Below are 15000 nucleotides of genomic sequence, written 5' to 3'. Positions count from 1 at the left end.
CTTAACACTACTTTATATTAAAAATGTTGTAGTTTTTAGCACGTCCATGGCGAGTCTACTGACAGATATAAGTTGGAACTGAACAGTACTTTGTATTTAAAATGTTGTACTTTTTATCTTCCATAGCGAATCTACTGACATATATAAGTAAGGACTATATACTACTTTATATTAGAAATGTTGTAGTTTTTAACACTTCCATAGAGAGTCTACTGACAGATACAAGAACTATACACTACTTTATATTTGAAATGTTGTGGTTTATAGCGCTTCCATAGCAGGTCTACTGACAGATATAAGTAAGAACTTTACACTACTTTATATTAGAAATGTAATAATCTTTATCTTCCATATGGAGTCTACTGACAGATATAAGTTACAACATAACAATACTTGTATTAGAATTGTTGTAGTTTTTATATTCCATATGTAGTCTACTGACAGATATAAGTAAGAACTTAACACTACTTTATATTAAAAATGTTGTAGTTTTTAGCGCTTCCATAGCGAGTCTACTGACAGATATAAGTTAGAACTTTACACTACTTTGTATTAGAAATGTTGTCGTTTTTAGCACTTCCATAGCGGGTCTACTGACAGATACAGTATAAGTAAGAACTTTATACTACTTTATATTAGAAATGTTGTAGTTTTTAGCACTTTCATAGCAGGTCTACTGACAGATATAAGTAAGGACTTTACACTACTTTGTATTAGAAATGTTGTCGTCCGGAGTTGTCCGTCTGCATCCCGAGAGAACAACCCCGCATAAACATGCGATTTTGACGTGACAAAGTATACGTTAGAACTTTACACTACTTTGTATTGGAAATGTTGTCGTTTTTAGCGCTTCCATAGCGATGCTACCGACAGATATAAGTTAGAACTTTACATTACTTTATATTAAAAATGTTGTAGTTTTCAGCGCTTCCATAGCGAGTCTACTGACAGATATAAGAACTATACACTACTTTATATTTGAAATGTTGTAGTTTTTAGCGCTACCATAGCAGGTCTACTGACAGATATAAGTAAGAACTTTACACTACTTTATATTAGAAATTTAATAATCTTTATCTTCCATATGGAGTCTACCGACAGATATAAGTTACAACATTACAATACTTGTATTAGAATTGTTGTAGTTTTTATATTCCATATGTAGTCTGCTGACAGATATAAGTAAGAATTTAACACTACTTTATATTAAAAATGTTGTAGTTTTTAGCGCTTCCATAGCGAGTCTACTGACAGATATAAGTTAGAACTTTACACTACTTTGTATTAGAAATGTTGTCGTTTTTAGCACTTCCATAGCGGGTCTACTGACAGATACAGTATAAGTAAGAACTTTATACTACTTTATATTAGAAATGTTGTAGTTTTTAGCACTTCCATAGCGAGCCTATTGACAGATATAAGTAAGGACTATATACTACTTTATATTAAAAATGTTGTCGTTTTTAGCGCTTCCATAGAGAGTCTACTGACAGATATGAGTTAGAACTTTACACTACTTTATATTAGAAATGTTATAGTTTTTATCTTCCATATGGAGTCTACTGACAGATATAAGTTACAACATTACACTACTTGTATTAGAAATGTTGTAGTTTTTATATTCCATATGTAGTCTACTGACGGATATAAGTAGGAACTTGACACTACTTTATATTAAAAATGTTGTAGTTTTTAGCGCTTCCATGGCGAGTCTACTGACAGATATAAGTTAGAACTGAACATTACTTTGTATTTAAAATGTTGTACTTTTTATCTTCCATAGCGAATCTACTGACACATATAAGTAAGGACTATATACTACTTTATATTAGAAATGTTGTAGTTTTTAGCACTTCCATAGAGAGTCTACTGACAGATATAAGTTAGAACTTTACACTGCTTTATTTTAAAAATGTTGTCGTTTTTATCTTCCATATGGAGTCTACTGACAGATATAAGTTACAAGTATACACTACTTTGTATTAGAACTGTTGTAGTTTTTATATCCCATATGTAGTCTACTGACAGATATAAGTAAGAACTGAACACTAATATATATAAAAAATGTTGTTTTTAGCGCTTCCATGGCGAGTATACTGACAGATGTAAGAACTTTATACTACTTATATTAGAAATGCTGTAGTTTTTAGCGCTTCCATAGTGAGTCTACTGACAGATATAAATAAGAACTTTATACTATCTTTATATTATAAATGTTGTAGTTTTCATCTTCCATATGTAGTCTACTGACAGATATAAGTTAGAACCGAACACTAATTTATATTAAAAATGTTGTAGTTTTTAGCACTTCCATAGCGAGTCTACTTACAGATATATGTTAGAACTGTACACTACTTTGTATTATAACTGTTGTAGTTTTTGTATTCCATATGTAGCTGCCATACAGATATAAGTTACAACTTCACCCTATACTTTGTATTAGAAATGTTTAGTTTTCTGCGCTCCCATAGCGAATCTACTGACAGATATAAGCTAGAACTTATGGCAGGGATATCAAACTCAAGGTCCTGGGGCCAGATCTGGCCCGCCACATCATTTTTGGTGGCCTAAAAAAGGCATCGAAATAATATATGTCAACAAATTGTTTTATCTTTTCTTACTATTTGTTCTTTCCATTTTAACGGAAAGAAATGCAGGTACCGCATGACATTGCATACCTTCTAAACTTCAATATTATCCAATTTATTAGAAAATATATTATCGTACTTTCCAAACATTTTATTTTGCCAAAAATACTTAAATTTCTGCTTGACTTATGGTTTAAGACAAGTTCTTTATCAAATTGTACACTTTAAAAATTAAAATACAATGTTTTTTTTTACAGCATATTACTGTAAATAAAAAGAAAACCTCTAACATTTTTTTTACGGGAAATTCTGTGGCGTGAGGTGCCAGCGTTATTACTATAAATTCTATAGTTGTTATTTTTATTGTTAACGATAAAACAGTATCACTTTTTTTTTGTAACAGTAAAAAGTTGGCAGCTCAGTTGCCAATTTTATTTTTATTTTTCTTACCGTTACAAAAAAAAAAAAAAAAAATATTGGCTACTGAGCTGCCAATTTTTTTACAGCTAAAAAAAATACGCAGTACTGTGCCACCAAAACAGTAACACGTTTTGAGTTCTCTCACAAAAATTAAATAAAATCAAATTAAAAAAAATAAAAAATATTGGCAGCTCAGTTGCCAATTTTATTTTTATTTCTCATACCGCTACAAAAAATAAAAAAATTGGCAACTGAGCTGCCAATTTTTTACAGTTAAAAAAAAAACGTGGTAGTGTTTTACCAAAAGAGTAACACGTTTTGTGTTCTCTCACAAAAATAAAATAAAATAAAATTTAAGAAAAATTAAAAAATTGGCAGCTCAGTTGCCAATTTTATTTTTATTTTTATTAACGTTACAAAAAAATCAAAAATTAAAAAATTGGCAACTGAGCTGCCAATTTTTTACAGTTAACAGTAACACGTTTTGTGTTCTCTCACAAAAATGAAAAAAAATAAAATAATTTTTTTTTTTTTTAAATTGGCAGCTCAGTTGCCAGAATACTGCGATGAGGTGGCGACTTGTCCAGGTTGTACACCGCCTTCCGCCCGATTGGAGCTGCGATAGGCACCAGCGCCCCCCGCGACCCAAAGCAAATAAGTGGTAGAAAATGGATGGAGCTGCCAGAATTAAAGTAAAGTCTCCTCATTTACCGTAATATTTAGCAAAAACACTGTACACGTTAATATAAAATTCTGGTGATTGAGTTGCTAGTTTTTATTGTAAAAAAAAAAAATATATATATATATATATATATATATATATATTTTACAGTGTATGTAAAAAATATATATAATAATCAAATGCATGGGCAAATTCAAACATCATTCATTGTAACAAGCGGCCCTCTGAGGGCAGCCAGAATTATTACATTATTATAACAATTATACTGACAGCCACATTGCTGTCAGAATAATTGTATCTAAGTTCCTGGCGAGAGGATAAAAGCTGTTTTAGATCTTACCAATCAAAAGGCTTGTAAAACTTCTCTGTGTAGGATGGGAAGCGACATGAAGGTGTCGGTTTATTTGATCCATTGTAATCCACAGGAAGATTTTGCCTTGACCTGAGATCTACAAAAATGTGAGGAAGCAGGACCTGATCTCCCCTCCTGGTACCTTTTCTTTGAACTGTTTTGTAACCAAAGGCGACGACTGTTTACGACCCCCCCCCCCCCCCTCTTCCTTTAGAAACTGCTGCTGCCATGTAATCAGGGAAAGTCTAAATAACAGAGGAGGCATGCGACCTTTCGTCAGAGCGTGGTGGAAGACTGTACAAACAGTACAGCCCAGAGGTTTCTCCTCAATGAGCTGAATTAAATTATGTCTCTGTTTAATTCCTTGCTTCTTGTCTGTTTAATAGATGTCATCAGTGTTTGAACATGACAGTGGCCCTCAATGAAAATGAGTTTGACAACCCTGAACTACGGGGTCGGCACGAACTAGAGTGGCGGTTTCAGGCAAATTTTCAGGACATATGCAAATCCCAAATAGACATCAGAAGGTACCAGAAGGTAAGAAAAGTTAGTTTTGCATAATATTGCGAAACAAAACGGTAGATAATGTCTGCTAATAGCTGCCATTTTGGGGTCCATATACACACAACATAATAATAATGTATCTTGACGCACAGTACGTCTGACTATGGTAGCAGTAATGCGCCGACAATCCAGCAATGTTATTTATTCTCAATGGAACATTTAAAGTTTTGGTGTTGTTTACTGCCGACATATTGCAGTCTACACGTATCGCCTATGTGTGACTGCCATCTACTGGTCACACTTATCATTACACCATGTACCGAACAAAATAGCGTCGAGGTCAGTACGCGCAACCAGGATTATTCCGTACATTAGGCGCACCTAAAAATTTTAAGTGCAACTTACAGTCTGAAAAATATGGTATGTGTGTTTGCATGTGTCATATATCTGTGCGGAAGCCAAAGTATGGCGCAAGGCACCCAGAAAGCTCACCCCAGAACACAAAACAGTGTACGGTGCCCCGGAAACAAGGGACCACCGGCCCTACGCAGGCAAATTGGCAAGCGACAGGACCCCCGGGACCAGGCCCACCCTGTTTCCGGGCAGGCCGTACAAAGTTGTGCCTGGTCAAGCATAAGGCAAGGAAGAAGCAGGAGACAATCAGGCCCCCCGAGCCGGGAAAAATCACACCCCACGCAGGCAAAAAGACGGGATGCCCGCCTCAAGGTGCCCAGAGACTCCCCGCAGCCGGAGGGAAGACAACACCGCCACACAAGGAACCGGACCCCCATGAGAGAACGGCAGGGGTTCTCTAACAACACACCTACAACCTGTGTTCTCTCACAACACACTATCTGTGTTCTCTCACAAACACAACACACCTACTATCTGTGTTCTCTCACAACACACTATCTGTGTTCTCTAACAAACACAACACACCTACTATCTGTGTTCTCTCACAAACACACCAACTACCTGTGTTCTCTCACAGACACAACACACCTACTACCTATGATCTCTCACAGACAGAACACACCTACTACCTGTGTTCTCTCACAGACACAACACACCTATTCCCTGTGTTCTCTCACAACACACTTACTATCTGTGTTCTCTCACAAACACAACACACCTACTATCTGTGTTCTCTCACAGACAGAACACACCTATTCCCTGTGTTCTCTCACAACACACTTACTATCTGTGTTCTCTCACAAACACAACACACCTACTATCTGTGTTCTCTCACAGACAGAACACACCTATTCCCTGTGTTCTCTCACAACACACTTACTATCTGTGTTCTCTCACAAACACAACACACCAACTACCTGTGTTCTCTCACAGACACAACACACCTACTACCTATGTTCTCTCACAGACACAACACACCTATTCCCTGTGTTCTCTCACAACACACTTACTATCTGTGTTCTCTCACAAACACAACACACCAACTACCTGTGTTCTCTCACAGACACAACACACCTACTACCTATGTTCTCTCACAGACACAACACACCTATTCCCTGTGTTCTCTCACAACACACTTACTATCTGTGTTCTCTCACAAACACAACACACCTACTATCTGTGTTCTCTCACTGACAGAACACACCGACTACCTGTGTTCTCTCACAGACAGAACACACCTATTCCCTGTGTTCTCTCACAACACACTTACTATCTGTGTTCTCTCACAAACACAACACACCTACTACCTGTGTTCTCTCACAAACACAACACACCTACTATCTGTGTTCTCTCACAACACACCAACTACCTGTGTTCTCTCACAGACACAACACACCTACTACCTATGTTCTCTCACAGACAGAACACACCTATTCCCTGTGTTCTCTCACAAACACAACACACCTACTATCTGTGTTCTCTCAAAACACAACACACCTACTATCTGTGTTCTCTCACAACACACCAACTACCTGTGTTCTCTCACAGACACAACACACCTACTACCTATGTTCTCTCACAGACAGAACACACCTATTCCCTGTGTTCTCTCACAAACACAACACACCTACTATCTGTGTTCTCTCACAAACACAACACACCTACTATCTGTGTTCTCTCACAACACACCAACTACCTGTGTTCTCTCACAGACACAACACACCTACTACCTATGTTCTCTCACAGACAGAACACACCTATTCCCTGTGTTCTCTCACAACACACCGACTATCTGTGTTCTCTCACAGACAGAGCACACCTTCTCCCTGTGTTCTCTCACAAACACAACACATCTACTCCCTGTGTTCTCTCACAGACACAACACACCTACTACCTGTGTTCTATTACAACACACATACTACCTGTGTTCTCTCACAGACACAACACATCTACTCCCTGTGTTCTCTCACAGACACAACACACCTACTGCCTGTGTTCTCTCACAACACACCTACTACCTATGTTCTCTCACAGACACAACACATCTACTCCCTGTGTTCTCTCACAGACACAACACATCTACTCCGTGTGTTCTCTCACAGACACAACACACCTACTACCTGTGTTCTCTCACAACACACCTACTACCTATGTTATCTCACAGACACAACACACCTACTACCTGTGTTCTCTCACAGACACAACTTACCTACTACCTGTGTTCTATTACAACACACATACTACCTGTGTTCTCTCACGGACACAACACACCTACTACCTGTGTTCTCTCACATACACAACACATCTACTCCCTGTGTTCTCTCACAGACACAACACATCTACTCCCTGTGTTCTCTCACAGACACAACACATCTACTCCCTGTGTTCTCTCACAGACACAACACATCTACTCCGTGTGTTCTCTCACAGACACAACACACCTACTACCTGTGTTCTCTCACAGACACAACCCATCTACTCCCTGTGTTCTCTCACAGACACAACACATCTACTCCCTGTGTTCTCTCACATACACAACACACCTACTACCTATGTTATCTCACAGACACAACACACCTACTACCTGTGTTCTCTCACAGACACAACTTACCTACTACCTGTGTTCTATTACAACACACATACTACCTGTGTTCTCCCACAACACACATACTACCTGTGTTCTCTCACGGACACAACACACCTACTACCTGTGTTCTCTCACATACACAACACATCTACTCCCTGTGTTCTCTCACAGACACAACACATCTACTCCCTGTGTTCTCTCACAGACACAACACACCTACTACCTGTGTTCTCTCACAACACACCTACTACCTGTGTTCTCTCACAACACACCTACTACCTGTGTTCTCTCACAACACACCTACTACCTGTGTTCTCTCACAACACACCTACTACCTGTGTTCTCTCACAACACACATATTACCTGTGTTCTCTCACAACACACCAACTACCTGTGTTCTCTCACGGACAAAACACACCAACTACCTGTGTTCTTTAACAACACACTTACTACCTGTGTATTCTCACAGACACAACACACCTACTCACACTTAGGGACGGCGTGGCGAGTGGTAGAGTGGCCGTGCGCAACCCGAGGGTCCGTGGTTCAATCCTCACCTTGTACCAACCTCGTCACGTCCGTTGTGTCCTGAGCAAGACACTTCTCCCTTGCTCCTGATGGGTGCTGGTTAGCGCCTTGCATGGCAGCTCCCTCCATCAGTGTGTGAATGTGTGTGTGAATGGGTAGATGTGGAAGTAGTGTCAAAGCGCTTTGAGTACCTTGAAGGTAGAAAAGCGCTATACAAGTACAACCCATTTATTTATTTACTACCTGTGTTCTCTCACAGACACAACACACTTACTACCTGTGTTCTTTCACAATACACGACTACCTGTGTTCTCTCACAACACACCTACTATCTGTTGTCTCACACACACAACACACCTACTACCTGTGTTCTCTCACAACACACCTACTATCTGTTGTCACACACACACAACACACAACACACCTACTACCTGTGTTCTCTCACAACACACCTACTATCTGTTGTCACACACACACAACACACCTACTACCTGTGTTCTCTCACAACACACCTAGCACCTATGTTCTTTCACAATACACCGACTACCTGTGTTCTCTCACAAACACAACACACCGACTACCTATGTTCTCTGACGTCTCACATCAGAGTGACATTTGTGCAGTGCTGCCCAGCCATCTGGATGCGTCCCACACATATGAGAGAAAACAGCCTGGGTTTAGATCTGACTCACATCAGACAGCCTCTCTGCCCACACACACGCGTACACACACACACACACAGGTACACACAAACACACACACAGATGCACGCTTAAGACAAAAACGTCAAATACAGACCACACAAAAAGAGCTGTTTTCAATTTTTGACATTTAACAAATAGGCGGTGGCGAGATGGAGACAAAGGTTCTGACAGCCGTTCTTCACAACAACATTGACTAAATTCACGACCATGGCAGCTGATTCATATCACACCTGGTTCTCAAACGGACGTCTGCTGTCCTCAAGTATTTCATATATTTGTGAACATACCGTCGTGCATCATGATATTATTCATATCAAGAGCACATAACGATTGCTAACCATTTTTAAATTCACCACAGTAGCAAATTTTACAACCAAGTAGGTAAATAAACAAGTTACTAAGAAAGTAAAATAAGTAAATACATAACTAAGTACATACATAAGTAACTAAGTACGTAAGAAAGTAAAATAAGTAAGTGAATAAGTAAACAAGAAAGTAAGTGGGTAAATAAGCAAACAAGTAAATACGTTAATAAGTAAGTAGGTAAGTAAATGAATAGGTAAAAATAAGTAAACAGATAAATACGTAAACAAATAAGTAAATCATTAAGTGAATAAGTAAGTAAACAAGTAAGTGAATAAGTAAGTAAACAACTTACTAAATACATGTGTATAAGTAAGTAAGTAAATAAGTAAACAAATAAGTAAATAAACACACAACTAAGTAAATTAATAAATGTGTATGTAAGTAAGTAAGTATATAAATAAGTAGGTGAATAAGTTAAGTAAATAAGTGAATAGGTAGTTAAGTAGGTAAGTAATTATGAAAATAAGTGACAAAGTAAATAAGTAACTAAGTAAACAAGTCAGTAAATAAGTAAATAAAACAATAAAAATTGACTAAGAAAGTAAAATAAGTAAAGATAACTAAGTATACTGCGATGAGGAGCGACTTGTCCAGGGTGTACGCCGCCTTCCGCCCGATTGTAGCTGAGATAGGCACCAGCCCCCCCCCCCCAACCCTAAAGGGAATAAGCGGTAGAAAATGGACGGATGGATAACTAAGTATATATATAAGTAACTAAGTAGGAAAGTTAAATTAATTTTAAAAAAAAAGTATATAAGTAAATAAGTATATACTGTGCATAACTAAGTAAGTAAGAAAGTAAAATAAGTAAAAAGTAAGTAAGTGAATACATAAAAAAGAAAGTGGGTAAATAAATAAATAATTAAGTGAATAAGTTAATAAGTAGGTAAGTAAATGAGTGTGTAAAAATAAGTAAACCAATAAGTATATATGTAAATAATGAAGTAAATAAGTAACTAAACAAGTAAATAAGTAAGTAAACAACTTAGTCAATAATTATGTGTGTAAGTAAGTAAATAAATAGGTAAGGAAACATGTAAGTGAATTAATAATTGGGTAAGAAAGTACAAAAATAAGTCAATGAGTATGTTAGTAAATAAGTAATTAAGTAAATTAGATACAAAATGGAACAACTAATTAAATAAACTAATGTCGAAGTAAGTAAGAAAATGGGTAAAAAAAACTAACTAAATTAATAAGTGTGTAAGTAAGTTAGTAGGTGAATAAGTAAACAAGTAAGTAAAAAAGTGAATAAGTAATTAAGTAAGTAAGTAATTATGTAAATAAGTGACAGAGTAAATAAGTAAGTAATTAAGTAAACAAGTCAGTAAATAAGTAAATAAATAAGCAAGTAAATGACATTCAGACTTTACTTCAATCAATAACGGAGCAGCAGCTCCTCATCCGGAAAAAACAACACCCAAGATGTAATAACTAAAGTTCCTTGGGTGAATTATGTAAACTCACTACACCGGTTTGTTTTAGCGCTTTCATGGCGAGTTTACAGACAGATATAAGTAAGAACTTTACACGACTTTATCTTAGAAATGACAACGGCGGAGAAGGGATGTCCCTTAACAAGAAGATAGAGAAAAAGAAGATTATCGACTAAGGCGTCCACGGACTACAAAGGCGGACGCGTGCAAATTTTCAGGACTTATGCAGATGCCTAATACAGATCAGCAACTACCAGAAGATAAGAAAAGTTGCTTTTGCATAATGCCGGATGTCTTACGTTATCCGCACACCAAAATATTACTCCTATGTCTAATGCACCGACAATACATCAAGCGGTGCGGCTTTATAGCTTACCAGAGTCGTACTAAAACATTTTGATGGATATTTGAGCGCCGTGTGCAATGTTCTATATTTTCAATGGAACATTTAAAATGTTGAAGTTGTTTACAATCATAGTGCTGACTGCCCTTATCTCTTATGTTTGACTGCCATCTACTGATCACTTTTATATAACACTGTAGCTTTGAGGTGGGTGAGCTCAACTAAACGTATTCCTTACATTAGGCGCACCGGTTTATAATGAGCCCTGTCTAGTTTTGAGGGGGAAAAATATGATATTAAGTGCGCTTTATAGTACGGAAAATACAGTAAGTGGGTGATAGTGATAACTGAGGAATGATTATATGATTGGTAGTAGCATGTGTTTGTATTTGGTCAAAGACTTATTTGAAGGATTATTCTTCTAAGGGCCAAAGTCCACATGTCCTTCGCAGCTCTTCCAGGAGAGATAATAAAAACATTAGCAGCACCTGGTAAGAAACCCCCACAGGTAGAAGTAGAGGATAGGGTTCCGGGGTCACCCGACTAAAACTGAACAAAGAAATAATGTCAAGGAAAGCTTGGACTGGCCGTCTTCAAGGCTGGAGTTACAAAGAGTGGAGGTCTTCATGTAAAAGGTATTCAAGCACAGTGGTCCGAGAAGACAGCAGAAGAGATTCGGCCCATTCCTTCCCGGGGGACTGCAGTTCCAGTCTGGGGCTCAGTGAAACAAATAAAGCTTCTCATTCGACGATTTTGCGTTGGTGTCTTCTTGGCTTATCACCCATCACACGACCATCAAATATACAACAAAGGGAAGGGCATTGTTTTGCTGAAATAAGCAGGGGCGACCATGACAACGTTGCTTGGATGGCAACATATGTTGCTCCAAAACCTGTATGTACCTTTCAGCATTAATGGTGCCTTCACAGATGTGTAAGTTACCCATGCCTTGGGCACTAATGCACCCCCATACCAGCACACAGGCTGGCTTTTCAACTTTGCGCCTAGAACAATCCGTATGTTTTTTTTCTTCCTTATTCCGGTGGACACGAGGTCCACAGTTTCCCCCAAAAATTTGAAATGTAAACTTGTCAGACCACAGAACACTTTTCCACATTGCATCTGTCCATCGCAGATGAGCTCGAGCCCAGCGATGCATTTCTGGGTGTTGTTGATAAATGTCTTTGGCTTTGCACAATAGAGTTTTAACTTGCACTTACAGATGCATGGACCAACTGTAGTTACTGACAGTGGTTTTCTGAACTGTTCCTGAGCACATTTGGTGATATCCTTTACACACGTATGTCGCTTTTTGATGCAGTACCGCCTGATGGATTGAAGGTCCGTAATAGCAACGCTTATGTGCAGTGATTTCTCCAGATTCGCTGAACCTTTTGATGATATCACGGACTGTAAATGGTGAAATTTCTAAATTCCTTGCAATAGCTGGTTGAGAAATATTGTTCTTAAACTTTTGGACAATTTTCTCACGCATTTGTTGACAAAGTGGTGACCCCTCGCCCCATTCTTGTTTGTGAACGACTGAGCATTTCATGGAAGCTGCTTTTACACCCAACCATGGCACCCACCTGTTCCCAATGAGTCTGTTCACCTGTGGAATGTTCAACAGAAGTGTTTGATGAGCATTCCTCAACTTTCTCAGTCTTTTTTGACACTTGTGCAAGCTTTTTCCAAACACGTCGCAGGCATCAAATTCCAAATGAGTTCATATTTGAAAAAAATATATTGTACTCAAAAATGTGTTTTTAAAACTTGCGAGTATTGAAATGACAAGGCCATTTTCGATCACACTGCATGTGAAAGAATTTGATATCCGGGTTTGAGAGCGCTAACCGGCTGAAAGCTCGCTATGACATTTGTGCGAAATGCAGTTTCGCTATGAGTGAGTCAGTGCAGTGTGCTATAGAAGTACCAAGCAAGGAAAATACTTACGTGCCTACAAAGTGTGCAATACAGTGGGGCAAAAACTTATTTTCCACCTTAATTTACAAATAAATTCTTTAAAATTCCTACAATGTAAATTCCTGGATTTTCTTTCACATTCTGTCTCTCACAGTTGAAGTGTACCTATGATGAAAATTACAGACCTCTGTCATCATTTTAAGTGGGAGAACTTGCACAATCGGTGGCTGACTAAATACTTTTTTGCCCCACTGTTGAAGTACCAAGCAAGGAAAACACTTACGTGCCTAAAATGTGTGCAACAGAAGCACCAAGCGAGGAAAAAGCTGTACGTGCCTACAAAAGGTAACCGGGTTCATGTTGCATGCTGGGTGATCATGGCTGTGCTGAGTGCCTCAAACACCTGAGTGATCATGCAGGTGATGATGCTATCTTCATTGGCATGCTAACCCCCCTTCCCCCTCTCTTCATCTATAATTGATTGTAGCGACTTCATTTGGTGCCTGTGAATTATGAATAAGACACAGAGTGGAGGTGCTCCTTGCTGCTTTGATTCCCTCATGAGCCAGGCACGGTCTACGTGTGCTAGGTCTACATGTGTGTTTGTTATGTATTGTAGGAGGAGTTGACGGCACAGACACAAGAGGGCAGTAAATCACTATGATTATATATATATATATATATACATCAATCCATCCATCCATCCATCATCTTCCGCTTATCCGAGGTCGGGTCGCGGGGGCAACAGCCTAAGCAGGGAAACCCAGACTTCCCTCTCCCCAGCCACTTCGTCTAGCTCTTCCCGGGGGATCCCGAGGCGTTCCCAGGCCAGCCGGGAGACATAGTCTTCCCAACGTGTCCTGGGTCTTCCCCGTGGCCTCCTACCGGTTGGACGTGCCCTAAACACCTCCCTAGGGAGGCGTTCGGGTGGCATACATACATACATATATACACATGTGCATGGTCTACATGTGCACGATCTACGTGGGCACGGTCTACGTGTGCTCGGTCTAGGTGTGCTCTGTCTACGTGTCCACGGTCTACATGTGCTCGGTCTACATACAATGTACTGCTATGATCCACTTTAAGATCATGTTCAAAGTGTTTACAATGTACTAAGAAGAGGAATAAACATCTAGAACCTTGAACTAAGTGTCAACTTTGTGTTTGTACACATGTTTAAAACTAATCACTATATTTCTTTTTGGTATTTTTTAGTGAGTGAGGACGCGTGAAATAAACACAACTAAAGTGTAAGAATGCAGAGGAGTCTTTGAAGAAGACTTTTTAAAATATTTTTATCACACACACACACACACACACACACACACACACACACACACACAGTGCGATGATAATTGTGTTGCTGACAGTGACACCTTCTGTTCTTCTCTGACAAAACACAGTCTGGCATTGTGGCTCTTTTATCTGTGTGTGTGTGTGTGTGTGTGTGTGTGTGTGTGTGTGTGTGTGTGTTAGCGTGTTTCTGTGCGAGTGTATGTTTGTGTGTCTGTCTGTATGTGTATGTGTGTCTGTCTGTGTGTGTGTGTGTGTGTGTGTGTCAGTCTGTCTGTGTGTGTGTTTCTGTGTGAGTGTGTTTCTTTGTGAGTGTGTGTTTGTGTATCTGTCTGTCTGTGTGTGTTTCTTTGTGAGTGAGTGTGTGTTTCTGTCTGTGTGTGAGTGTGTTTCTGTGTGTGTGTTTCTTTGTGAGTGTGTGTTTGTGTGTCTGTCTGTCTGTGTATGTATGTCTGTCTGTGTGTGTGTGTTTCTGTGTGAGTGTGTTTGTGTGTCTGTCTGTCTGTGTGGGTTTGTGTGTGTTTGTGTGTCTGTCAGTCTGTCTGTGTGTGTGTGTTTCTGTGTGAGTGTGTTTGTTTCTGTGTGTCTGTGTTAGTGTGTGTGTTAGTGTGTTTCTGTGCAAGTGTGTGTGTGTGTGTCTGTCTGTGTGTGTGTTTCTGTGTGAGTGTGTGTCTGTCCGTCTATGTGTTTCTGTGTGAGTGTTTTCTTGTATTTCTACCCTTCTTGAGAAAGTAGCTTCCATATGAGGAGGTGTGAACAAGTGATGACATAAATCATGGTCCCAATAACATTGCATCTAATAGAAAATGTCTCATTTGCACCCCTAGTGGTGACATCTATCAAAATGAGGGTGGTCC

General features: G+C 38.9%; 1 protein-coding gene and 1 long non-coding RNA gene across 2 annotated transcripts in view; one reads left to right on the top strand and one right to left on the bottom strand.

Moving 5' to 3' along the window:
* LOC133553891 (uncharacterized) overlaps positions 1 to 4325 on the top strand; it is a 13803-nt gene extending 9478 nt beyond the window's left edge. Inside the window, exons 2-3 of the long non-coding RNA XR_009806995.1 lie at positions 4116 to 4180; positions 4257 to 4325. This is a non-coding gene — a long non-coding RNA (uncharacterized LOC133553891). The remainder of the gene's footprint in view (positions 1 to 4115; positions 4181 to 4256) is intronic.
* The window catches only part of LOC133554303 (uncharacterized), a 117072-nt gene that overhangs the window by 68863 nt on the left and 33209 nt on the right, over positions 1 to 15000 (bottom strand). The gene's annotated exons all lie outside the window — the stretch shown is intronic.

Source organism: Nerophis ophidion, linkage group LG06 (genome assembly GCF_033978795.1).
Source record: "Nerophis ophidion isolate RoL-2023_Sa linkage group LG06, RoL_Noph_v1.0, whole genome shotgun sequence".
In the NCBI taxonomy this organism is placed as follows: Eukaryota; Metazoa; Chordata; class Actinopteri; order Syngnathiformes; family Syngnathidae; genus Nerophis; species Nerophis ophidion.
This window is presented reverse-complemented; position numbering and strand designations above follow the sequence as displayed.